Genomic DNA, 12,975 nt, shown 5'->3' with positions numbered 1-12,975 from the left:
TCTCCTTTCTTTGATCTATTTCTGGAACTTCTATTAATTAGAATTTAGACCTCTTCTACTATGTCATAAAGTATTATGAGGTCACTTAAACTCAACCTCTTTGTTTCTTGATAGTGGTGGTGGTGACTTGGGTTTTGTTTTTTGTTTTTTATTGTTGTTGCTTTTACCGTGTTTGTTTCTTTTGGGGAGAGATTTCTTCTGCTCTTACAATCCTCTTGAGTTTTCTTCTGTCTTATTTAAAATTTCTAAATGTTTTTTTTTCTCTTACTATTTCTTTATTGTAGCTTTTTTCTTTTTTATTATTTTGATAGACTTAACTCTCTAAAAAGGATATGCAAAATGTTTTATGTTTTCTTCCCCCTGCAGAGTTTGTTTGTCCCTCAGATTTTTTTGCTTTTGGCTATTTGATTTCTGTTTTTATGTTAAAAGCCTCCCTTAGGTTTCCTATTTTGTGTTCATATTTACCAGTTCATTAAGAGTGGGTGATGGAAAACCCTAGTTCAAAACTTTTAGTATGCAGGTGGGGTTCGTTGACTCTGTCACTACAAGTGATCTTGCCAGGTCTTGTCATTGTCATGGGGAAGACCGTATTGCATTGCATTGCATTGCATTGCATTGTATTGTATCTGTATTGTAATTGTATTTTATCATATTGTATTGTATTGTATCTGTATTGTGTTGTTTTGCATTGTATCTGTATCTGTGTTGTATTTTATTGTATTTGTATTGTATTGCAGTGTTATCTGTATTGTATCCGTATTGTATTGTATCTGTATTGCATTATATTGTATTATATCTGCATTGTATTGTATCTGTATTGTATTGTATCTGTATTGTGTTGTATTGTAATACATTGTATTGTATCTGTATCTGTATTGCATTGTATCTTTATTGTATTGTATCTGTATCTGTATTGTATTGTATCATATCTGTATCTGCATTGTATTATATTGCATTGTATCTGTATTGTATTGTATCTGTATTGGATTGTATTGTATCTGTATTGTATTGTATTGCATTGTATCTGTATTGTATTGTATCTGTATCTGTATCTATTGTATTGTATTGTATCTGTATTGTATTGCATTGTATCTGTATTGTATTGTATCTGTATTGTATTGCATTGTATCTGTATTGTATGGCTTTGCATTGCATTGTATTTAGATCTTTCATCTAGGGCTGGGCAGATTCCCTGGAGAAGATTCATTCTTTTCCTTCTTCAAAAGTAAATGCTTGACAACCAATGATCTAGTTGTGGATGGAGTAAAGCACTGGGATTCAGTCTCTAATATGCATATGTTCACTTAATACCTGTTTTTAGTATGACGTAAACATCCTTGATTACCCACAGGGTTCCCCAGTGTAGAGCCCTCTGTGTCACCTCCTCCAGAGACAAAATTTCTGCTGGTTTACCTGGATGGAGGCAGTTGTCTGAGTGTTCAAAAAGAGGAAGTGGAACTGGGGATATAACTCCCTTCTCGGCAGGTTCAATCGATTTTTTTTTTTTAATTTTTAGAGTATCATCCCATTGCACCTTCCAACTCCAGAAGTAGTTGAGCCCATGAATCTTCAGTCTCGTTTGCAATTCTTCAAGGTAAACTGGACTAATTCCCACCTCTTACAACCCAAGCTCAGTATACAGCTTTTACCAGTTTGCTACAGTGTCTGCCACTCATTGGTCATTTCATTTTCCAAAATTATGTTGTTGTCTCCACTTTCATCTTTAGTATTTGTGAATTCATGCCTTTTGAATTGTTCCCTTACTATATAGCCCAGTGGAGTTTGGAAAGGTAATTCTATTTGTATCTTTAATTCACCAAGCAGCAAACTTGTATCTCTATACAGTTAAGAGATTTTCTTTACCACTTAGGTCACTAAGAAGAAAAGCCCAAATATAATACACATATGGGTTTATAAGCGTTTTAATGCAAAAGAACCAAAAATGATATCTAGAGTCCAACTGTCCACCTCCATCACCAAATTTTCATGGAGATGTTATAAGTTTATATTTGATTCCTCAAGTTTGTGCCTCCAGAAACACAATTTTATTGCTAGCTCATAATTTCTCAGCCTTTTAACAACTAGCTCATACTAAATTTAGAAAAATGCACAAAAGACTGCTGCGTAAAAAAAGCACCATACTTTATTAATTTAAAGTAAGAAACATACTATCAGTTGAATGAAATATTCAAATTGTATGAATTGCAATTCTCTGATCAAAGTGCAGAAGGCAAAAATAACAATAATGAAGTTATTTTAAAAGACTTAAACATTATTAATAGTATGATGCTATATTAGTTTGATGTCTCTAAGTACATCAATTTCCCAGTTAAACCATTATCAAAATTCTTAATTATAAATAATTCAATATAAAAGAAATTTCATAGCAACTAAGGCTATAGTGGGTGGGGTTGGGGGGCATTGCATTAGGACAAGTCCAGACCAATATATCCTGCTATTAAGTATGTATCTCTATTAAAAGTCCAACAGGCATCACAGTCTTAACACATTTAAACCTAGACTCAAAATATTCTTGCCCACCCTAGTCTTTCTTCTGTGTTACCTATCCCAGCAGGTTGAGACTTGTTTTGGGTCTTCCCATTATCATCCAAATCCTACTGATTTCTAAGACATTTTGATTCCATAAGTGAGACCCATCATTTTTTTTTTTAATATCTCCTCAACCATAAAGTTAATGCAGAACCTCATTTTAGTTACTCATCTGGTCACAAAAAAAAAAAAAAAAAAAAAAAAAAAAAAAAAAAAAGCAGAGACTCACTGAAGCTAATTCAAGCAAGAATATTTATTGTAGTGAGTATTATAAAGTAAAGCAAGACATATCAAAATTTTCAAGAGTTTATTCGAGTATACATTGATTTGAATCAGGCAGCACCAAACCAGAGGTGTTTAGGAGTGCTCTGCCTGTGGGAGCTAGGAGAAAAGGCTTTATAGAGAAGACACAGCAAAGCAAGGAAATTATTTGATTGGCTATAGCTTAAGTAATTAGCTTATTTGGGAAAGCTTTGTTAGCGGTGGTTGGTTGGTCTAGAGGTTTTTTGTTTTTTTTTTTTCTCAGATTTGAGTGCATTGACTCTGCCTTAGGTTTTTTGATTTGGTTAATGGTCTCCTTGTTTAACTGCTTTGACACAAGTGAGTGGGGAATGACAATAATTTGGAAGGAGGGACTGTAATAGGGATGGTCTTCTGTGAGGTTAGGGCTATTAAGTAGTTTAGATTCATAGTAGCTCCCAAGACTGTGGCATCAGGAATCCACAGAGCTTTACTCTAGCACACTGCCTTTAGTGTGACTATGCAACACCTTACAGATCTGCTTATTACGATCATCTCCAGAAGCTTCCCTTTGAGATTAGCTCAGTTTCAAAAGAGGAAAGCCTAGATCGTCTTCATGAGCCAGGCCACTAAGCCAGACTTGTCTATGCACCCTTGTTGAATGCATTGTCCACTTCTGTCCAGGTAGCTCTAAACAGAGGCACAGTGATGCATGCTGCCCTCCATTTACTGGATACTCTAAACAGGAGAATCACGGGGGGCCAGATATGGATGTGCAGTAAACCCTTCCCTTTTTTTTTTTTTTTTTTTTTTTTTACTTTCTTACTTATGTCAATATTGCCTGAAGATATCTAAAACTATACAGTGAAGTTCAGGAAACTACTTTTGGGCATCAAAAGAGGGGACAGTATTCACATGACTGTTTGCTGCAGGGCACCATCTTACACTGAGATTTTCCATATGGGTTAGGTCAAAGTACCTTTTTTTTTTTGACTATGAAAACACGCACACACACATTTTCATTCATTCTGCTTAGAAATTTAATATTTTTCTATTTATAATATTCTTATGGCTTTACTTTAAGAATGTTAGGTATTTTCATTTGTTACAAAGGCAATTTCCAATAATATATTCAAATTATAGATCAGCTGAATTCAGTTCCTGTTATACAGTTAAGAATAGTGCCAAAATGACATCAGAAAAAGTACCATCTGGAGGATAAAGAAAAGAGACAGACTGAACATATTTTCCAAGTCAAGAATGAAATAATTAAGACAAAAAAGACACTCTTAAAATATTAATTTATTTTTTTTACATAGACCCTTATGTCAAATATTTAACCTGGTAATATTACAGCCCATGAGGTTCCCAAAAATATTCTCCCATGAATTAGTTTTTTCTATTTATACATCAAATATTCAAAGTTGTGTGTATATTTAGAGAGCTCTCAAAACATTTTCATGTTGGTTTTCTTTTAGTATGACAACTAAGGTAATATTTCCATTCTCATATTTATAGGAAAGATTCATGAATGCAACTGAAAATTGTATAATAAATCTTAAGTTAGACATGGTTTCTACAAGCAAGTGAACAGTGAGAGGAAACTAGTTCAAATAAGCTTTAAAACATCATTGATCTGATAATTATAGACTCTAAGAAAGCACAAATATCCCTTAGAGGATCTTTCAGATAATGTTTCACTTCTGCAGTATTCCCAGAATATGCCAACTCAGTATGCCTTTGTTTTCTGTGATGGGAATCTTCAAACATGATAAAAGACCCACTTCATTTTCGGACAGCTGGAATTGTCCAATGTTCCTTCTTATAGGGAGCCAGTCTGCCTGTCTAATGCATCAAGCCCTCCAGAATGACACAGTTCAAAGGGATACCTTTCCACGTGTGTGCCTTTAAAAAGTATTTCTTCTTACTGATCTAAGAACCTCTCCTTAGACTCACTGCCAGATGCAGTTAGCAACTAAAACAAAGGTATCTGACACTTTTTGACTCCTTTATAACATAAAGATTAAATAAATGCAAAACAGTAAAAGAAAATCTGGAACACTGATCTGCACTATTTGCATAGAACTGTACCAGAGGAACCAAGGAGATACACCATGTAGACTAGACTGCCAACCAAGGAACTGGTCTATAAAACTCAGTGGCTCTGACTCTAACTTTGAGAGCTGCAGCAACAGTAGGGAGAACAAAATGATTTCAAGACCAGCTGTTTCAGGAGACCAGAAACAAAGAAAGCTCACAAAATGAATTCCTAGTGGCATTAAAGTGGAGTTTCTTCCTTTAATATCAAGGTTCTTTGATGCCATCGGGCACAAACTTAGAAAGAAGCTTGGGCCATACTGCATAAAGCTTCTACAAATTGTCTCAGGAAACACGAGGGGGAAAAACAACAACAACAACAAAAAAAACACCCTCACAGAGAGAAGTGCCCAGTGGTTCTGACTACAGTCTTAGCCAATTCCTTAGCTCTTCCCAGATCAATGACCCACAGGCCGTCCCACTGGCCTAAAATGCTAACAGGAGGATCCTAACAAATCCAAGTAGATATTGAGGCAAAGCAAGACCCCATCTGTGTCCCCTGCTCTAGGCCAGTACTGAGACTATAAGAAATTACCTCCATCAAGGATGAATAAAAAGTCAATTTAGAAAAGATTCTGTAGGAACGATAAAAAAGGCACACCTTTCAAGAGGCAGGCAGAAAACACGCTTTTAAAAAAAGTATAGGGGCATCTGGGAAGCTCGGTGAGTTAAGCCTCTGCCTTTGGCTCAGGTCATGATCTCAGAGTCCTGGGATTGAGCCCCACATCTGGCTCTCTGCTCAGCAGGGAGCCTGTTTCCCCCTCTCTCTCTGCCTGCCTCTCTGCCTACTTGTGATCTCTGTCAAATAAATAAGTAAAATCTTTTAAAACATAAATAAAATTAAAAAAGTATAAATAGCAGTATCTCTTTTAATGCTTGGTAAAATTCACTAAAACATGCTGTCATGGTTTTATTAAAAAAAGAAAAAGAAAGGGTGATGTCTGCAATCAAAGGAGACACAGCAGAGACAAAATTTTATGAAAAATTGGCAGAAATAACAAAATAACTAGAATTCTAAAGCATTGTGAAATAAATATCCAATGACATAATTTTTAAGTCCAGTAGGATGACGAGGGAAAATATGAAAAGATCTCACAGACCAAGATGGCAACATAGGTTGTTCCCAACTTCACTCCCCCTTGTAAGGAATACAGCTCACAGCTCTTCAAAAACAAGACGCCACTGAGAGAATCCTTGAACACAGGGGTGAAGCTGAAGCTCCCTACACCCCACAGACCAACATACATGACATTAGAGGGATCAGAAAAGCAGCGACAGGTTGATCACAGTGCTCCTCCCTCTGGCCAGTACAGCACCACATGGAGCAGTCTCCACTTAAGCCTTCGTTCCCCTGCTGGAAAGAGTGAACCCCGGAACCCCTAGCATTGTGTATTGTATTGCGGGAGCTCTGATTTCACACCATGGGGATCACAGGCAATCTGCTCAACCAATGGGAATCCGCCTGTGACAGAGAAAGGGGGAGGGGCTTGCAACAATCAGTCTGCAATCTTGGCTCACTGAGTTCATATCTGCATTGCCCAAGTACTGATCCCAACCAGAGGTATTGCTCATCTGCAGAACCAAGCTTGGACACACTTATCTGTCAGATTCAGAGGCAGTTTTGCAAACTCTAGAGCCCAGTTTGCCCATCCACACCCAGGCAAGAAGCAGAATCACAGCCCGACCCTAAGTGGAGAGTGTCTTCCAGCCCTAACCACCCAGAAACGCTGGTGAAAACTCCTGGAAGCAATGCAGCCCAGCAGTGCTTGAGCCAAGATGCAGGTAGGTAGGCAGATGGGCAGGCAAGTGGAGTTGATCACCCAGTATTGGGTGTGGAGCATTTCCATGCTATGTGTAGGCAGGGGGATTGACTAATGGCCAAAGCTGAGGGTAGTTCTTGCCCTACCACCACACCTGAAGAGGCTGTCTGAGAAGTTAAGTAGCCTGGAGCAGCACCACCCCCATCCAAACAAGGGAACTGAGACATAGCTCCACGTGCCGTGGAAACTGTCTTTGGGCCCCATCTGACTGGAGAGGCTGGAGAGAACTCCTTCCTGAAGCTGAAAGGCATGTAGCAGAGCCAGTGTCTGTAAAACAAAGAGGGTGGCTCTGTTCAATCCCAGAATTTGTGGTGCAGGTTAGCTTGAGTTAAGACAACAAACAAAGAGCCTTAGTAGCTATAGAACTGCTCCCACTGCACCTGGCATGGAATCTAAATAATAGCCCCACTCATTACTGAACAAGCCTTCAGCCTGTTTGACCACAGAACCCAGCGCACAGGAAGCTTGAACAGTGTACAGCGCCTGGGGTCCTCTATGTGCAGAGCAGAACTAGCGGCCTCAACTGACCAGGGAATTCAGTGCATACTCTGGCCTAATTCAGACCCACAAACAATGATCTATCTATATAGGCCTTGGGTCCTGTCCCAACACCCTGCCACGCAGAGGGGATAACTCATAGCCCAATCTACCACTGAATATGGTACCCAGTCCCGGTCATCTAGTGACCCTGCCCAGAGAATCCAGGCAACCAGAGCCCATTCTTCAGCTCACTTAGGAAGGCAAACAAGCCAGCAGTCCTCCCCAACTGTGGAACCAGAGGCACATCGAACCCACGCATGTTCTCAGAACTCAAAGTGTTGCCTCACCCCAAACACTCCATAAAAGCAGGCCCCACCTCCTCAAGGAGGTTATCAATAAACATCCCTGGAAACCCACACTGAACCAACTGGTGAAGAACTATCTCTGTCAAAACCTGTAGATTTTGGGAGAAGAGCCTGATTACTCAAATACAGACACGAACATAACGAATCAAGGATCACAAATAGATCAGGTAAATGTGGCAACACCAAAGGAAACTAATAAAACTCCAACAACTGACCTTAAAAAGTGGGAATCTATGAACTGTCAGATGAAAAATTTAGAATAATGCTCCTAAAGAAGTTCAGTGTATATATAAATATAAATGGGCAACTAAATGAATTCAGGAAAACAATGCATGACCAAAAAGAGAAACACAAGGAAATAGAAGCAAGGAAATAAAACAAACAAACAAACAAATCCTATAGTTGAAAAATATTTTTAAAAAGATTGGAACAGAAGAATTCAATAGAGAATTTAAAAAGTAGATTCGACATAAAGAAGAAAGAATCAACTATCTGGAGGACAGGACATTGGAAATTACACAGAGAAGCAAAAAAGGATGAAAAAGAGTGAAGAAACCCTGTGGAAATTATGGGACACAATGAAAGGAAACAATATTTGCATCATTGGAATTCCAGGAGAAGTGGGAATGGGACAGAAATGATATATTTAAAGCATTAATGGCTAAAAACTTTTTGAACCTAGAGAGAGAAATGGACATCCACAGCCCTGAGGCCCAAGAGACCTCAAATAGGTTGAATCAGAAAGGGCTAATTTTGGACACATTGTAATCACATTGCCAAAATTCAAAGAAAGAATTTTAAGAGCAGCAAGAGAAAAGAGAAAAGCTCTGTACAAGAAAAACCCTTGTAAGACTAGTGGATTTCTCAACAGAAAATTTTCAGGGCAGGAGAGAACGGGATAACATATTCAAAATACTGGAAGAAAATAACTGTCAACCAAGAATTCTAACCCTAGGAAAGCTGTCCTTCAGCAACGAGAGATAGATACTTGCTTGAACAAATACTGAGAGAGTTCATTACCACCAGACTCTGCCTTACAAGAAATGTTGAAGATAGTTCTTCAAGTGGTAAGTAAAAGAATTCTAATTAACATCATAAAAATTCAAAAAGGTAGCATAAATCTATTATATTATATATATAATATATATTATAATCTATTAGCAAATATATAATCATAGTTAGATTCTGCAATATGGTAATTCTGATGTATAATTCATTTACAATTCTAGTTTAACAGAAAACAAACCATAACTACAAAAATCTGTTATTAGTTACACAATAAAAACATATCAATTGTAACAGCAATAACCTAAAATGTGAGGTGGAGGAGAAGTAAAAATACAAAATTCACAAATTCTATTGAAGTTATCAGTTTAAAAATAGGCAGCTATAAATTTAAGATATGCTCCATAGGCCTTATTAACCACAAGAAAAAAAATCCTGTAGTTATTACACAAAAGAACACTATAAGGAAATCAAAGTATACTAATAACAAAAGAACCAAAACACACACAAAAAGACAGGAGGATAAGAAACAGAGAAAAACAGATCTACAAAACAACCAGAAAAGGGCGCCTGGGTGGCTCAGTGGGTTGGGCCACTGCCTTCCGCTCAGGTCATGATCTCAGGGTTCTGGGATCCAGTCCCACATCAGGCTCTCTGCTCGGCGGGGAGCCTGTTTCCCCTTCTCTCTCTCTCTCTCTCTGCCTGCCTCTCTGCCTGCTTGTGATTTCTCACTCTGTCAAATAAATAAATAAAATCTTTAAAAAAAAACAACAATAACCAGAAAACAATTAACAAAATGGCAATAGTAAGTTCTTACCTATCAATAATTAAAGACAAATCAGATTCTCCAAATAAAAGATATAGAATTGCTGAATGGATAAAAAGAAAATCCAACAATATGCTGCCTTTATGAAACTCATTTTAGGGATGGATGGCTCATTCAGTCTAGCATTGATTCTTGATCTCAGCTCAGGTCTTGATGTCAGGGTCATGAGCTCAAGCCCTGTGCTTACTAAAAAAAATAAATAAATAAATAAAAATAAGTAAAAGAGAAACTCACATTAACCTTAAAGATGTATAAACTAAGAGTGAAAGATGGAAAAAGGCACTTCAGGCAAACAGTAATTTAAAAAAAGTCAGGGGTAACTATGTTTATATCAGATAAAATGGATTTCAGTCAATTACAGAAAAGTCATTATATAATGATAAGTGAATTATCATTCACTTATTTGATGTATTTGGTGAATACATCAAAGAGGTGTAACAACTATAAATACTTATGCCCCAACATCAGAACACCTAAATGAATAAGTCAAAATTAACAGAGCTAAAAGGAGAAATAACTAATAATACAATAATAGTTGGGGACTTTAATACCCCAGTCTCAACAATGGGCAGCTTATCCAGAGAATCAATTAGGAAACAGCAGATCTGAACAACACCGTAGACCAAACAGATCTAATCTATATATACAGAACGTGCCATCAACAACAGCGTAACACATATTCTTCTCAAGCGCACAGTCCTAGGATGTCAGGCCTGTTTTCTAGGATATTAAACCATGTTTCTAGAATATGTTGGGCTACAAAACAAGTCTCATAAAATTCAAGAAGATTGAAATCATACCAAGTATCTTCTCTGAATACAAAAGCATGAAACTAAAAATCAGTAAGAAGAGGATAACTGGAAAACTCGAGAGCACATAGAAATGGAAAACTCATGAAATGATCCTGGTGGAAGTGTTAATTACAAAGATTTGTTTTAAATGTTACTAATACATAAAGAATTAAAAATTAGACTGGCCTCAGAGTTACATCTTCTATATCATGGATCACCTGTAAAATATATAGCAATATTTTTAGGGTTAGAGGACAAAGATTTTTATCCAAGTATTTTATAGTGAGCCAAACTGCGATGTACCTGTGAAAGCTGTTTTAGGACAATTTAGGTTATTCAAGATTACATAAAGTATATAACTCACATTCTCTTCCTGCAAAAAGTATTCAAGAAATTATTCAAACCAATCAAGGAATGAATCAACTGAATAAAGAAAACACAGAAGTTATATAATAAAAGGAGAGGTGTTGACTAACAGGAATAATTTAAACATAAAATTAAACAAAAAATAATAATAAACATAAGAGTAAAATGACGCTGATTTTTCTGGTGGTACCAGACTCAGTAATCATGTATGGGAGGTAAGTTTTTTCAGTCTTACTTAGCTTAATACAAATGAAAATTAAAAAGTTGATGATTATCTAATTTTTGTCTCTTTGTACCTATTCTTTTATTCTGTAAATGAGTTTTCTCATTCTCTTTAGTGTTCCGAAATTTATTAAGCACATATATAAGTATGGCAATAATTATAATTCATTCATCATACTTCACATTTGATAAGCTCTCTCCACTTGAAGGTAAAGTCCATCAGTGGTGGGAATTTTTTTTTTATTTGACAATCATTTTCAAAACCAAAAATCTCTTTCTGATTCCCTGATTTTTCTTTTGGCTGGCCAAACTATTTTAACCTCCTTCTCTTAGCCATTTTTTTACCTCTCCAGTTTTTTTAAAGCCACCTTTCCATTATTTCCCAGATTTGTTTTCTTTTGGCCTCTAGATTGTAACACATTGCGAGCTTCTGCCCAGATCTGAAAGGCAGAAGTGAAGCTCTTGAGAACAGGAAGCCCAACTAGCAGTTACAGTTGTGAAGTTCTTTGGTTTTCTGCAATAATGGTGGAGGTATCGATGTCTGGTTCTCGGCTTCTTGAGTTATTTCCCTTGCAAAAAATCTCAGGGTATGAATGAATAATTTTCCTGAGTGCCTCACTTTAGTCTATGATCAAAGTTTGATTTCTGTGACCTTAATAAACATTCTGCAAGCTAACTTATATCCTATAATAAATTACTTTATACTCAGAACCAGCCAGAGTGATTCTCTTGACCAGCCAAAGGCTGGCAGATAACCAGGAGTAAACTGTTTCCTGGTCACAACTTCACTTCCTCCTCCTGAGGCAGTCGGCCAGCACTCCCATCCACATCTGTTCTTCTAGCAGGTCACTGGCATTTGCCAATGGCCCCACATATTCATTTTCTATTGATATTTTAAAAATCACCACAAATGGGGACTTAAAACAACACCCATTATGAGGTCACAGTTCAGTAGGTCAGAAGTTGAGGCAGGCCCAACTGTTTTCTGGTCAGAGTATTACAGACAGAGTAATACAGAGTATTACAAGACTGAGGTCAAGGTGTCAGCCAGGAGATACTTTTTATCTGAAAGTTCTAAGGAAGACTCTGGTTTCATCTTTATTCAGGTTGTAGCAACATCCTATTCCTTACTGCTGCAAGTCTAAGTCCCCCATTTCCTCCTGGCTCTCAGCCAGAGGCTACTTTTCTCTTCCAGAGATCCCCAGCCTTCCTTTCAGGTGGCCACCTCTGTCTTCAATGCCAGCGAGAAAATGATCCTTCGTTTCAGACCTCTCTTTCTGTCAACAGCCAGAGAGAACTATGCTTTTAAAGGAGTTGTATGTTTAGATCAGGATGACCCAAATTATCTCCCATTGAATTAACTCAGAGTCAACTGACAGCAACCTTAATTATATCAGCAAAATCTCTTTTACCATAGGACATGACGTATTCACAGGAGAGGGAATTATGCAAGGGCAAACGTCATTGGGGTCATTCTTAGTAGTTTACCTTTCTCAGTCCTCTCTAGTTGTTTTCAGTATCAGAGGTTGCAAGATTTTTACTTCTTTTTTATTATTTTCATAGGCTTTTCAGATGGAAGAGAACTGACATTAGCTACTCAGTGTGATATCTTAAAAGTCCCAATCACACTCACAGTAGGTTGCAAATTTTATGTTACACTTGGATGTGCAAAAAACTGGTTTGTTTTCTCTATAAATGGTCCAATCCCCTTTGCTAGCTACTACTCCCCTTGAGAACAGGAAAGAAAAAAAAAAAATAGGAAACTGTAAGTTTAGTCTGATTTGATAGTATTTTTTAGATGAATGACATCTATTGCCAAAGCAAAATTGCACTGCACAGGGTTAAACAGTCAAGGAAGACTTTATTCAAGATGATTGCAGTTGGGAAGAGGGAGATTGACTTCAACCACACTGAAACAAAAGGAGGGTTTTACAGCCTACAGCCAACTAGTGGAAAAGTACTGGAGGACTTTAGGAAGGAGGTTGGTCAACGTGATTGGGCCCACGGTGACTGGTTACTGGTGATCACCAAAGTTAGATTCCACACTGCCACAAAGATGGGGAGATAGGGGCCCTTTTGTTCTTGATTGTTTTTCAAACAGTTGGTTTCTGGGTCCTTCAGAAATACACTAGTTTGTAAAACAAGAGTCTGGGAGAGGATTTACGTCTCAAAGGCACAGAAAAAAAGGTATAATTTCAAGTTTTCTAGAATAA

This window comes from Meles meles, chromosome 9 (genome assembly GCF_922984935.1).
Source record: "Meles meles chromosome 9, mMelMel3.1 paternal haplotype, whole genome shotgun sequence".
NCBI lineage: Eukaryota > Metazoa > Chordata > Mammalia > Carnivora > Mustelidae > Meles > Meles meles.
This window is presented reverse-complemented; position numbering follows the sequence as displayed.